This window comes from Aedes albopictus, chromosome 3 (genome assembly GCF_035046485.1).
Source record: "Aedes albopictus strain Foshan chromosome 3, AalbF5, whole genome shotgun sequence".
Taxonomy (NCBI): Eukaryota; Metazoa; Arthropoda; class Insecta; order Diptera; family Culicidae; genus Aedes; species Aedes albopictus.
Window position 1 is genome coordinate 92,202,914 of NC_085138.1, and position 14,342 is coordinate 92,217,255.

The 14,342-nt window shown below is 34.4% G+C and overlaps 1 long non-coding RNA gene across 1 annotated transcript; it reads right to left on the reverse strand.

Moving 5' to 3' along the window:
* Positions 1-9,785: 9,785 nt before the first annotated feature.
* Positions 9,786-11,639, reverse strand: LOC115267935 (uncharacterized). The gene is made up of 3 exons (XR_009999118.1): positions 11,206-11,639; positions 11,047-11,137; positions 9,786-10,987 (listed from the first exon to the last, which is right to left on the reverse strand). It is a non-coding gene; the product is annotated as an uncharacterized LOC115267935 (long non-coding RNA).
* Between the last annotated feature and the right edge of the window lie 2,703 nt (positions 11,640-14,342).

Consider the following 14,342-nt stretch of genomic DNA (forward strand, 5'->3'; position numbering starts at 1 on the left):
CATGCGAGGTGACGCACTGCAAGCTATACCATATTCTTTTTCATAAAACTTTGAAATACTTTATAGGAAAAACTTGTGATTAGTCAGAAATAGTCGATACTGGTTCACAAAAGTTCTCTCAACATGCGAGGTGATGCATTTCAAGTCATATCGTATTCTTTCTTCTTCAACTTTAAAATACTTTATGAGAAATTTTTGTGATTAGTCAGAAATAGTCGATACTGGTTCACAAAAGTTCTCTCAACATGCGAGGTGATGCATTTTAAGTCATATCGTATTCTTTCTTCTTCTACTTTGAAATATTTTATAGGAATTTTTTGTGATTAGTCAGAAATAGTCGATACTGGTTCACAAAAGTTCTCTCAAGATGCGAGGTGACGCATTGCAAGCTATATTATATTCTTTCTCATAAAACTTTGAAATACTTTATAGGAAATTTTTGCGATTAGTAAGAAATAATCAAAGCTGGTTCACAAAAGTTTTCTCAAAATGCGAGGTGATGCATTTCAAGTCATATCGTATTCTTTCTTCATCTTTGGAATACTTTATAGGAAATTTTTGTTGATTAGTCAGAAATAGTCGATACTGGTTCACAAAAGTTCTCTCAACATGCGAGGTGATGCATTTAAAGTCATATCGTATTCTTTCTTCTTCAACTTTGAAATACTTTATAGGAAATTTTTGTGATTAGTCAGAAATAGTCGATACTGGTTCACAAAAGTTCTCTCAACATGCGAGGTGATGCATTTCAAGTCATATCGTATTCTTTCTTCTTCAACTTTGAAATACTTCATAGGAAACTTTTGCGATTAGTCAGAAATAATCAAAGCTGGTTCACCAAGCTCTCTCAACATGCAAGGTGACGCATTGCAAGCTATATCATATTCTTTTTCATAAAACTTTGAAATACTTTATAGGAAATTTTTTGATTAGTCAGAAATAGTCGATACTGGTTCACAAAAGTTCTCTCAACATGCGAGGTGATGCATTTCAAGTCATATCGTATTCTTTCTTCATCTTTGAAATACTTTATAGGAAATTTTTGTTGATTAGTCAGAAATAGTCGATACTGGTTCACAAAAGTTCTCTCAACATGCGAGGTGATGCATTTAAAGTCATATCGTATTCTTTCTTCTTCAACTTTGAAATACTTTATAGGAAATTTTTGTGATTAGTCAGAAAAAGTCGATACTGGTTCACAAAAGTTCTCTCAAGATGCGAGGTGACGCATTGCAAGCTATATTATATTCTTTCTCATAAAACTTTGAAATACTTTATAGGAAATTTTTGCGATTAGTAAGAAATAATCAAAGCTGGTTCACAAAAGTTTTCTCAAAATGCGAGGTGATGCATTTCAAGTCATATTGTATTCTTTCTTCAACTTTGAAATACTTTATAGGAAATTTTTGTTGATTAGTCAGAAATAGTCGATACTGGTTCACAAAAGTTCTCTCATCATGCGAGGTGACGCATTGCAAGCTATATTATATTCTTTCTCATAAAACTTTGAAATACTTTATAGGAAATTTTTGCGATTAGTAAGAAATAATCAAAGCTGGTTCACAAAAGTTTTCTCAAAATGCGAGGTGATGCATTTCAAGTCATATTGTATTCTTTCTTCAACTTTGAAATACTTTATAGGAAATTTTTGTGATTAGTCAGAAAAAGTCGATACTGGTTCACAAAAGTTCTCTCAAGATGCGAGGTGACGCATTGCAAGCTATATTATATTCTTTCTCATAAAACTTTGAAATTCTTTATAGGAAATTTTTGTGATTAGTCAGAAATAATCGATACTGGTTCACAAAAGTTCTCTCAAGATGCGAGGTGACGCATTGCAAGCTATATCATATTCTTTCTCATAAAACTTTGAAATACTTAATAGAAAATTTTTGCGATTAGTCAGAAATAATCAAAGCTGGTTCACCAAGTTCTCTCAAAATGCGAGGTGATGCATTTCAAGTCATATCGTATTCTTTCTTCTTCAACTTTGAAATACTTTATAGGAAATTTTTGTTGATTAGTCAGAAATAGTCGATACTGGTTCACAAAAGTTCTCTCAACATGCGAGGTGACGCATTGCAAGCTATATTATATTCTTTCTCATAAAACTTTGAAATACTTTATAGGAAATTTTTGCGATTAGTCAGAAATAATCAAAGCTGATTCACCAAGTTCTCTCAACATGCAAGGTGACGCATTACAAGCTATATCATATTCTTTTTCATAAAACTTTGAAATACTTTATAGGAAATTTTTTGATTAGTCAGAAATAGTCGATACTGGTTCACAAAAGTTCTCTCAACATGCGAGGTGATGCATTTCAAGTCATATCGTATTCTTTCTTCTTCAACTTTGAAATACTTTATAGGAAATTTTTGTGATTAGTCAGAAAAAGTCGATACTGGTTCACAAAAGTTCTCTCAAGATGCGAGGTGACGCATTGTAAGCTATATTATATTCTTTCTCATAAAACTTTGAAATACTTTATAGGAAATTTTTGCGATTAGTAAGAAATAATCAAAGCTGGTTCACAAAAGTTTTCTCAAAATGCGAGGTGATGCATTTCAAGTCATATCGTATTCTTTCTTCAACTTTGAAATACTTTATAGGAAATTTTTGTTGATTAGTCAGAAATAGTCGATACTGGTTCACAAAAGTTCTCTCAAGATACGAGGTGACGCACTGCAAACTATACCATATTCTTTTTCATAAAACTTTGAAATACTTTATAGGAAAAACTTGTGATTAGTCAGAAATAGTCGATACTGATTCACAAAAAATCTCTCAACATGCGAGGTGATGCATTTCAAGTCATATCGTATTCTTTCTTCTTCAACTTTGAAATACTTTATAGGAAATTTTTGTGATTAGTCAGAAAAAGTCGATACTGGTTCACAAAAGTTCTCTCAAGATGCGAGGTGACGCATTGCAAGCTATATTATATTCTTTCTCATAAAACTTTGAAATACTTTATAGGAAATTTTTGCGATTAGTAAGAAATAATCAAAGCTGGTTCACAAAAGTTTTCTCAAAATGCGAGGTGATGCATTTCAAGTCATATCGTATTCTTTCTTCAACTTTGAAATACTTTATAGGAAATTTTTGTTGATTAGTCAGAAATAGTCGATACTGGTTCACAAAAGTTCTCTCAACATGCGAGGTGACGCATTGCAAGCTATATTATATTCTTTCTCATAAAACTTTGAAATACTTTATAGGAAACTTTTGCGATTAGTCAGAAATAATCAAAGCTGGTTCACCAAGCTCTCTCAACATGCAAGGTGACGCATTGCAAGCTATATCATATTCTTTTTCATAAAACTTTGAAATACTTTATAGGAAAAACTTGTGATAAGTCAGAAATAGTCGATACTGGTTCACAAAAAATCTCTCAACATGCGAGGTGATGCATTTCAAGTCATATCGTATTCTTTCTTCTTCAACTTTGAAATACTTTATAGGAAATTTTTGCTATTAGCCAGAAATAGTCGATACTGGTTCACAAAAGTTCTCTCAACATGCGAGGTGATGCATTTCAAGTCATATCGTATTCTTTCTTCTTCAACTTTGAAATACTTTATAGGAAATTTTTGTGATTAGTCAGAAAAAGTCGATACTGGTTCACAAAAGTTCTCTCAAGATGCGAGGTGACGCATTGCAAGCTATATCATATTCTTTCTCATAAAACTTTGAAATACTTAATAGAAAATTTTTGCGATTAGTCAGAAATAATCAAAGCTGGTTCACCAAGTTCTCTCAAAATGCGAGGTGATGCATTTCAAGTCATATCGTATTCTTTCTTCTTCAACTTTGAAATACTTTATAGGAAATTTTTGTTGATTAGTCAGAAATAGTCGATACTGGTTCACAAAAGTTCTCTCAACATGCGAGGTGACGCATTGCAAGCTATATTATATTCTTTCTCATAAAACTTTGAAATACTTTATAGGAAATTTTTGCGATTAGTCAGAAATAATCAAAGCTGATTCACCAAGTTCTCTCAACATGCAAGGTGACGCATTACAAGCTATATCATATTCTTTTTCATAAAACTTTGAAATACTTTATAGGAAATTTTTTGATTAGTCAGAAATAGTCGATACTGGTTCACAAAAGTTCTCTCAACATGCGAGGTGATGCATTTCAAGTCATATCGTATTCTTTCTTCTTCAACTTTGAAATACTTTATAGGAATTTTTTGTGATTAGTCAGAAAAAGTCGATACTGGTTCACAAAAGTTCTCTCAAGATGCGAGGTGACGCATTGCAAGCTATATTATATTCTTTCTCATAAAACTTTGAAATACTTTATAGGAAATTTTTGCGATTAGTAAGAAATAATCAAAGCTGGTTCACAAAAGTTTTCTCAAAATGCGAGGTGATGCATTTCAAGTCATATCGTATTATTTCTTCAACTTTGAAATACTTTATAGGAAATTTTTGTTGATTAGTCAGAAATAGTCGATACTGGTTCACAAAAGTTCTCTCAACATGCGAGGTGATGCATTTAAAGTCATATCGTATTCTTTCTTCTTCAACTTTGAAATACTTTATAGGAAATTTTTGTGATTAGTCAGAAATAGTCGATACTGGTTCACAAAAGTTCTCTCAACATGCGAGGTGATGCATTTCAAGTCATATCGTATTCTTTCTTTTTCAACTTTGAAATACTTTATAGGAAATTTTTGTTGATAAGTCAGAAATAGTCGATACTGGTTCACAAAAGTTCTCTCAACATGCGAGGTGACGCATGGCAAGCTATATTATATTCTTTCTCATAAAACTTTGAAATACTTTATAGGAAACTTTTGCGATTAGTCAGAAATAATCAAAGCTGGTTCACCAAGCTCTCTCAACATGCAAGGTGACGCATTGCAAGCTATATCATATTCTTTTTCATAAAACTTTGAAATACTTTATAGGAAATTTTTTGATTAGTCAGAAATAGTCGATACTGGTTCACAAAAGTTCTCTCAACATGCGAGGTGATGCATTTCAAGTCATATCGTATTCTTTCTTCTTCAACTTTGAAATACTTTATAGGAAATTTTTGTGATTAGTCAGAAAAAGTCGATACTGGTTCACAAAAGTTCTCTTAAGATGCGAGGTGACGCATTGCAAGCTATATTATATTCTTTCTCATAAAACTTTGAAATACTTTATAGGAAATTTTTGCGATTAGTAAGAAATAATCAAAGCTGGTTCACAAAAGTTTTCTCAAAATGCGAGGTGATGCATTTCAAGTCATATCGTATTCTTTCTTCAACTTTGAAATACTTTATAGGAAATTTTTGTTGATTAGTCAGAAATAGTCGATACTGGTTCACAAAAGTTCTCTCATCATGCGAGGTGACGCATTGCAAGCTATATTATATTCTTTCTCATAAAACTTTGAAATTCTTTATAGGAAATTTTTGTGATTAGTCAGAAATAATCGATACTGGTTCACAAAAGTTCTCTCAAGATGCGAGGTGACGCATTGCAAGCTATATCATATTCTTTCTCATAAAACTTTGAAATACTTAATAGAAAATTTTTGCGATTAGTCAGAAATAATCAAAGCTGGTTCACCAAGTTCTCTCAAAATGCGAGGTGATGCATTTCAAGTCATATCGTATTCTTTCTTCTTCAACTTTGAAATACTTTATAGGAAATTTTTGTGATTAGTCAGAAAAAGTCGATACTGGTTCACAAAAGTTCTCTCAACATGCGAGGTGACGCATTGCAAGCTATATTATATTCTTTCTCATAGAACTTTGAAATACTTTATAGGAAATTTTTGCGATTAGTCAGAAATAATCAAAGCTGATTCACCAAGTTCTCTCAACATGCAAGGTGACGCATTGCAAGCTATATCATATTCTTTTTCATAAAACTTTGAAATACTTTATTGGAAATTTTTTGATTAGTCAGAAATAGTCGATACTGGTTCACAAAAGTTCTCTCAACATGCGAGGTGATGCATTTCAAGTCATATCGTATTCTTTCTTCTTCAACTTTGAAATACTTTATAGGAAATTTTTGTGATTAGTCAGAAAAAGTCGATACTGGTTCACAAAAGTTCTCTCAAGATGCGAGGTGACGCATTGCAAGCTATATTATATTCTTTCTCATAAAACTTTGAAATACTTTATAGGAAATTTTTGCGATTAGTAAGAAATAATCAAAGCTGGTTCACAAAAGTTTTCTCAAAATGCGAGGTGATGCATTTCAAGTCATATCGTATTCTTTCTTCAACTTTGAAATACTTTATAGGAAATTTTTGTTGATTAGTCAGAAATAGTCGATACTGGTTCACAAAAGTTCTCTCAACATGCGAGGTGATGCATTTCAAGTCATATCGTATTCTTTCTTCTTCAACTTTGAAATACTTTATAGGAAATTTTTGCTATTAGCCAGAAATAGTCGATACTGGTTCACAAAAGTTCTCTCAACATGCGAGATGACGCACTGCAAGCTATACCATATTCTTTTCATAAAACTTTGAAATACTTTATAGGAAATTTTTGCGATTAGTCAGAAATAATCTAATCTGGTTCACCAAGTTCTCTCAAATGCGAGGTGATGCATTTTAAGTCATATCGTATTCTTTCTTCTTCTACTTTGAAATATTTTATAGGATTTTTTTGTGATTAGTCAGAAATAGTCGATACTGGTTCACAAAAGTTCTCTCAACATGCGAGGTGACGCATTGCAAGCTATATTATATTCTTTCTCATAAAACTTTGAAATACTTTATAGGAAATTTTTGTGATTAGTCAGAAATAATCGATACTGGTTCACAAAAGTTCTCTCAAGATGCGAGGTGACGCACTGCAAGCTATACCATATTCTTTTTCATAAAACTTTGAAATACTTTATAGGAAAAACTTGTGATTAGTCAGAAATAGTCGATACTGATTCACAAAAAATCTCTCAACATGCGAGGTGATGCATTTCAAGTCATATCGTATTCTTTCTTCTTCAACTTTGAAATACTTTATAGGAAATTTTTGTGATTAGTCAGAAAAAGTCGATACTGGTTCACAAAAGTTCTCTCAACATGCGAGGTGACGCATTGCAAGCTATATTATATTCTTTCTCATAAAACTTTGAAATACTTTATAGGAAATTTTTGTGATTAGTCAGAAATAATCGATACTGGTTCACAAAAGTTCTCTCAAGATGCGAGGTGACGCATTGCAAGCTATATTATATTCTTTCTCATAAAACTTTGAAATACTTTATAGGAAATTTTTGCGATTAGTAAGAAATAATCAAAGCTGGTTCACAAAAGTTTTCTCAAAATGCGAGGTGATGCATTTCAAGTCATATCGTATTCTTTCTTCAACTTTGAAATACTTTATAGGAAATTTTTGCTATTAGCCAGAAATAGTCGATACTGGTTCACAAAAGTTCTCTCAACATGCGAGATGACGCACTGCAAGCTATACCATATTCTTTTCATAAAACTTTGAAATACTTTATAGGAAATTTTTGCGATTAGTCAGAAATAATCTAATCTGGTTCACCAAGTTCTCTCAAATGCGAGGTGATGCATTTTAAGTCATATCGTATTCTTTCTTCTTCTACTTTGAAATATTTTATAGGATTTTTTTGTGATTAGTCAGAAATAGTCGATACTGGTTCACAAAAGTTCTCTCAACATGCGAGGTGACGCATTGCAAGCTATATTATATTCTTTCTCATAAAACTTTGAAATACTTTATAGGAAATTTTTGTGATTAGTCAGAAATAATCGATACTGGTTCACAAAAGTTCTCTCAAGATGCGAGGTGACGCACTGCAAGCTATACCATATTCTTTTTCATAAAACTTTGAAATACTTTATAGGAAAAACTTGTGATTAGTCAGAAATAGTCGATACTGGTTCACAAAAAATCTCTCATCATGCGAGGTGATGCATTTCAAGTCATATCGTATTCTTTTTTCTTCAACTTTGAAATACTTTATAGGAAATTTTTGCTATTAGCCAGAAATAGTCGATACTGGTTCACAAAAGTTCTCTCAACATGCGAGGTGACGCACTGCAAGCTATACCATATTCTTTTCATAAAACTTTGAAATACTTTATAGGAAATTTTTGCGATTAGTCAGAAATAATCTAATCTGGTTCACCAAGTTCTCTCAAATGCGAGGTGATGCATTTTAAGTCATATCGTATTCTTTCTTCTTCTACTTTGAAATATTTTATAGGATTTTTTTGTGATTAGTCAGAAATAGTCGATACTGGTTCACAAAAGTTCTCTCAACATGCGAGGTGACGCATTGCAAGCTATATTATATTCTTTCTCATAAAACTTTGAAATACTTTATAGGAAATTTTTGTGATTAGTCAGAAATAATCGATACTGGTTCACAAAAGTTCTCTCAAGATGCGAGGTGACGCACTGCAAGCTATACCATATTCTTTTTCATAAAACTTTGAAATACTTTATAGGAAAAACTTGTGATTAGTCAGAAATAGTCGATACTGGTTCACAAAAAATCTCTCATCATGCGAGGTGATGCATTTCAAGTCATATCGTATTCTTTTTTCTTCAACTTTGAAATACTTTATAGGAAATTTTTGCGATTAGTAAGAAATAATCAAAGCTGGTTCACAAAAGTTTTCTCAAAATGCGAGGTGATGCATTTCAAGTCATATCGTATTCTTTCTACATCTTTGAAATACTTTATAGGAAATTTTTGTTGATTAGTCAGAAATAGTCGATACTGGTTCACAAAAGTTCTCTCAACATGCGAGGTGATGCATTTAAAGTCATATCGTATTCTTTCTTCTTCAACTTTGAAATACTTTATAGGAAATTTTTGTGATTAGTCAGAAATAGTCGATACTGGTTCACAAAAGTTCTCTCAAGATGCGAGGTGACGCATTGCAAGCTATATTATATTCTTTCTCATAAAACTTTGAAATACTTTATAGGAAATTTTTGCGATTAGTAAGAAATAATCAAAGCTGGTTCACAAAAGTTTTCTCAAAATGCGAGGTGATGCATTTCAAGTCATATCGTATTCTTTCTACATCTTTGAAATATGTACTTTATAGGAAATTTTTGTTGATTAGTCAGAAATAGTCGATACTGGTTCACAAAAGTTCTCTCAACATGCGAGGTGATGCATTTAAAGTCATATCGTATTCTTTCTTCTTCAACTTTGAAATACTTTATAGGAAATTTTTGTGATTAGTCAGAAATAGTCGATACTGGTTCACAAAAGTTCTCTCAACATGCGAGGTGCTGCATTTCAAGTCATATCGTATTCTTTCTTCTTCAACTTTGAAATACTTTATAGGAAAGTTTTGTTGATTAGTCAGAAATAGTCGATACTGGTTCACAAAAGTTCTCTCAACATGCGAGGTGACGCATTGCAAGCTATATTATATTCTTTCTCATAAAACTTTGAAATACTTTATAGGAAACTTTTGCGATTAGTCAGAAATAATCAAAGCTGGTTCACCAAGCTCTCTCAACATGCAAGGTGACGCATTGCAAGCTATATCATATTCTTTTTCATAAAACTTTGAAATACTTTATAGGAAATTTTTTGATTAGTCAGAAATAGTCGATACTGGTTCACAAAAGTTCTCTCAACATGCGAGGTGATGCATTTTAAGTCATATCGTATTCTTTCTTCTTCAACTTTGAAATACTTTATAGGAAATTTTTGTGATTAGTCAGAAAAAGTCGATACTGGTTCACAAAAGTTCTCTTAAGATGCGAGGTGACGCATTGCAAGCTATATTATATTCTTTCTCATAAAACTTTGAAATACTTTATAGGAAACTAGCTGTACCCGGCAAACTTTGTCTTGCCTACTGCGTTTTTTGACGTTTCAAGTTTCTAGCCAAGACCAAGTCCCCGGTCAAAATGTATGGAAGATCGATTTTCAAAAACTCTCAATTTTTCCATGTTTTTTGCCTCATAAACCTTCCTTGGGTGAAAACTAACAGAACAAAACTAAGACGACCAAAATCGGTCCTTCCGTTCGCAAGTTATGCGCGGTCCCACGTATGCCACTGCATTTTTATATATATAGATTTTGGTGATTAGTCAGAAATAGTCGATACTGGTTCACAAAAGTTCTCTCAACATGCGAGGTGACGCACTGCAAGCTATACCATATTCTTTTCATAAAACTTTGAAATACTTTATAGGAAATGTTTGTGATTAGTCAGAAATAGTCGAAGCTGGTTCACCAAGTTCTCTCAAAATGTGATGTGACGCATTGCAAGATTATTTTTTGCATAATATTCTTTCTTCTAAAACATTGTGGGTCCAGCCCAAATTTAACTGACACTTTACGTGTGCACACACTTTCAAAGTGTGCAGGATCGAGTCTTTAGTGCACCTTACCTATTCCTTGCATAAATCAAGGAATATGTGCACCGAAGACGCTTAGACGATCTGAGGCAAATGTGTACTCTTATCATACTGTGATAGGTTGTTCAATTTGGGGAGATATCTGAAATAGTTCATAAGAAATTTTGTCGCTCAAAGCTTCACCAAGTTGTTGGAAGTTCCCGACGAAACCACCGTAAAGCAGAGTTTCGGACGTTTCGAATCACAAAGGCTTTTTGAACAAATCTCAAGCTTTATATTTGCGTTAAGCATTATCCAACATGTATATTGTTAACTCACACTTGTTTTGGCCTACACTTAGCACAATGCGTTCTTGAACACGGATGCGGTCAGCTGACCTGAAGGTCCCCTTCTGCCTCGATGTTGACCGATCATTCCTCCTTCATGCAAATCCTCTCTTTATTGCGACTGACTTGGTGGCTTCTCTTGGCCCGGCGGATCGGCAATCAAGGCTCCCTTTCCTCAAAACCAGCTCACTGACTACTGCGGTTTCGGAAACTGCGGCCACGTCCGCGTCACTACGTTAACTCAGCTGGAGCGGTTCCAGGTTTCAGCGGTTTCCGTGTTCGGCGCAATTTTCATTTTAACACGCACGGCTGGTCAAAAAGTCGGCGATGTCGTAAGCTGAAAGCGGTAGCTATTAGCGCGGACTACACACGTTGGGTCTAGTGTTTTCAACTCACCTGCACTTTTCTGCCTCTGCGGATGATCTCCCGGTGGCTGATAAGAAACACCTGACTTCTCGACGGATTTCGCTTCGCATGATGAGGTGGCCTGTTTTCGTGAGGTAGGTAGTTTTAGAAATAAAAAAATCAGCCCAAATCAGAAAAGTTTCAGCTTACCTGTTTTTTTTTTAATTATTCCGTCATTGGCTGATAAAATTATGACTCTATTCGGATCTTTTTCGCGATAGGTAGGTAGGCCTACTTGCTTCGAAATCATTCGTAATAAAAAATTCGTGTATTTTCTTCACTATCTGCCTATTTACATACGATGTTTGGCTGCTGCTGCTGCGATGCGATGGAACTTCGAAGGTGATGATTTTGTTTGCGGTTTTCTGGGAGAAAGTGAAGGAGGGAAGATTTAATGCTTTTTTTTCAGTCATACTCCCATAAGAAACCCCGTAGGAAGAAAGAGTGTTTCCCGGCTCATCAACCTTCGTAGTCGCGAATTTCACTGCTGATGAAACGAACTGTCAAAATGTTGTTGTGGTAGGCCTACCGTACTGCACCATTTCCCGCACCGAATGTAAAATTTAAATATTTTATATACTCATTTTAACAGCAAAGCAACACATGTACTTTTGTTTTATATAAAATACATTACATGTTTAAAACAATGCGCTGTAGGGCATTTCCAAATGATTATTCAAATTATAATCGAAAGCAAAAAATCATAAAATAAAATCTTCCCTAATCTGAGGCAAGCACTGTAAACTTGTATATGATACAGAGTCACCATCTGTTGGAGTTTGATGGAACATTGAATAGTTTCCATTAATTTCCGATAGAGTTGAAAAATATTCGAAGCGCCTCTCGCGGTGAAATGTGTCGGAAACCGATGCAGGTAGTTCATTGATAACGCACGCACAGTGCCCACCCGGGGTAACGCCTACGCTATCGAGTGACAGCTGCTGACTGTAGTATCGGAGGACAGACAAAAAAACACGTGTGTTTATGCGAATTGAAACCAAAACAAGAGACCGTATATTTCAGGGCTACTGCGATGTATGATTCTACAAATATCTTGATTATATCATCATATGCGTATAATAATAACCGATCGTACAACTCCTCCCTATCATCAATTTGATTGAAGCTGCTCTTTGATATTATTATCCGAAGCATTGTTTCGAAGTCCGAGAATTAGTGTTCAACATAGTGTCTCTTAAATTCCATAAATATACGTTTGCCTGAAATTACAAAATATTGTGTACAGTTTTCAAATAAATAATTGGCAGTACTTATCCTTTTGTGCTCGTCCCTCAGAATCCAACTTGGGAAATGTTATCGGTGTCGAACTTATTGCCTAAGCCAAGGCAGGCTACACCAGAGATGGCATTTCACCGTAGCGATTCACTGCGGCGTCAGTTTATCGACCACACTGGGGATAGGAACATTTTTCACCACACCAAGAAGCCAGTTTCTCTTGTTTTGGGTGGTAGGTAGACCAAGCGCTAGTGCGTGCTCTTGCTCGTCCGCCTTGGATCGAGTGTGGCTCACTCTTTCGCGCGCATCGCTCTCCGGCGCTCTCCCGTGTTTTCACCCAGCCAGTCACCGAATTATCACCATGGTGTCCCCGGGGCGAGAACTCTCCGGTGTTTCACCGCAGCGCGCACTCTGGCGCAAAAACCTCACTGGAGCGCGCGCCCGGGCGATTTTTTACACTTTCACAGAAGAGAATTTTAAATCGCTCTCACCGCACTGCACAGGGAAAAATTTCAACTCAGAGGCTGAGTTGGCCTTACTCAGAAATCGAAAAATCCTTTGTTTTCTTACTCAGTTTCCGTTAAAAGTGGGACAACCCATTGCCAATGGGTTGTCCCACTTTTAGCCGAAACTGAGTAAGAAAACAAAGGATTTCTCGATTTCTGAGTAAGGCCAACTCAGTCATTGAGTAGAAATTTTTCTCGGTGTGTTGTGTGGCCTAGTGCTCAGGGAGCTAAGAGATTTATTTCTACCCACCAAGCTTGCGCGCATCCGAATCGCAGTGGTGGATCCACACATAAGAGAAGGGCTCCTGTTCAGATGCACAGCGTGAGTGGTGTATTTTCTATTTCTCTTTCCCACACTGAGGATATGGACATCTCTGGGCTACACAAACACAATAGATCTATTTATTCTAGTAAGCTTAAAATTAATGAGAGTTTTTCAAGCATCGAAACTCTAGAGTGTACTTTATTTGATTGATTTCTTTTCTTAGTTCACATTACCTTCTTAGTTTTCCCACTACATGTTAGACGAATGAATTGCATACTACAAAACATAATGTTGTCTACTTACGAAAACACCGTTAATCATTTCTTATTCTACCATTACCATTATAAAAGACTCAACCTACACTTCTCCTAACCAATAACTAATTCAATTCAGTATTTCAAAACATATGAACTGAAGGGGTAATATCTTATATATGCTTTATCTATAATCCAACAGTATCCATATCATCTTTAATACATAAGATGTAATGGTAACTAACGTCACACCAAAATAGGTGTGTTATTTCTTTAGTTGACTACCTCGCGTTTATCTCTAACTGTGGGAAAAGAAGTCGCCCCAGTAGATTTTTTTTGATCACCATAATATTTTTTAGTAAGGTTGCACAACATATTCTTTGCTTGGAAATCACATAAACGGTTTTTCAATAATTTTCGATTACAATATGTAATTGGTTTAAAATAATATGCCGCATACATGGAATCGGATCTGAATTATTTTTACTTTCAAGCAAAACTTTTTTTATTGTTTCTTATTTTAACTCGCGCTAGATTTTCAACTGTTGAGATACTGTGTTATAAAATATAAAACATATTTAAACGCTTTTTATCTGGGATCTAATCTCAGTCTCCACGGGCACACACGCAAAGTTTACGTGATTGTAAGTGAATTTAGGTTCACAAAGGCAAACATTTGACTGTTTGTGGATTAGACAATAAGCAAATATTTAGCCCTGCTGAGATATCACGTTGGTCTCTTAAAAGAATTATTGTTTACACTTAGCAAAAAAGTACATCAAGTACTTTTGCACTTTTCAGCAAAAATTATCGGATCTCTGTAAGCAATCATCAAAACATAATTCTGTATTACTAACAATCTCACAATTCAACTACAACAAAGTTCATCATTGTTACCATTCATACAATTCATGCTGTTTATTCTATTCCTCCTAGATAGTTACAAGACATCTTCATGCAGTTGCTCTTATTGGCACTCAAGCAAACTCAACAACAGTGCCACAAAATTAATTTATTTTGTACATA